This window comes from Macrobrachium rosenbergii, chromosome 51, assembly GCF_040412425.1.
Source record: "Macrobrachium rosenbergii isolate ZJJX-2024 chromosome 51, ASM4041242v1, whole genome shotgun sequence".
In the NCBI taxonomy this organism is placed as follows: domain Eukaryota; kingdom Metazoa; phylum Arthropoda; class Malacostraca; order Decapoda; family Palaemonidae; genus Macrobrachium; species Macrobrachium rosenbergii.
This window is the reverse complement of record NC_089791.1, coordinates 59041215-59041799: the sequence shown is the minus strand read 5'-3', so window position 1 is coordinate 59041799 and position 585 is coordinate 59041215.

The following is a 585-nucleotide window of genomic DNA, read 5'->3' as shown; positions in this document are numbered from 1 at the left end:
GTGAAGCCTGCTTTGGTTTCCTCGTCCATGATTTTTGCTACCCGGAAATGGACATCTGCCTGCAAGAACCAGGATGCGGTATTTTGCTGCGAGAATGGTGGGAGTTTTATCACCTGGCTTATTGCTGCCTTCGAAGGCGAGAGGGGGATGCAAAGGATCTGTGTGTCCTCAGAACGACTTTCTACCTCAGTATCTGACATTTTGGCTAGCACCAAAACGCGAAATAAGCGCCGTACTTAGTCCGTTAATGGTGCTTGGGGCTCATCAGAAGTCAAAACTATGCACCGTGTGGTTCCGTTAATGACTTCTGAATACGGTCAACGTGAATCATAAATGTCAGGGCCAGACCATTCGAGAACGCCAGAATGTACCTGAAGGAGGTACGCCATAATTAGTACGTTAGTGGCATGGGTGTTCTCTGAGGAAGGAGCTTTCAGAGGCCTAGACTTTGCCGCCGTATGGTTCCATTAAAGGCTCTCTGAAGGTAAAGCGGCCATAGTGAGTCCGTTAATGGCGAAGCCAAAACCGCTGTGTTTACCGTCGCTCCTCGGGTTACCAGTTGTGAGGTCAGAGAGACAGAACTGG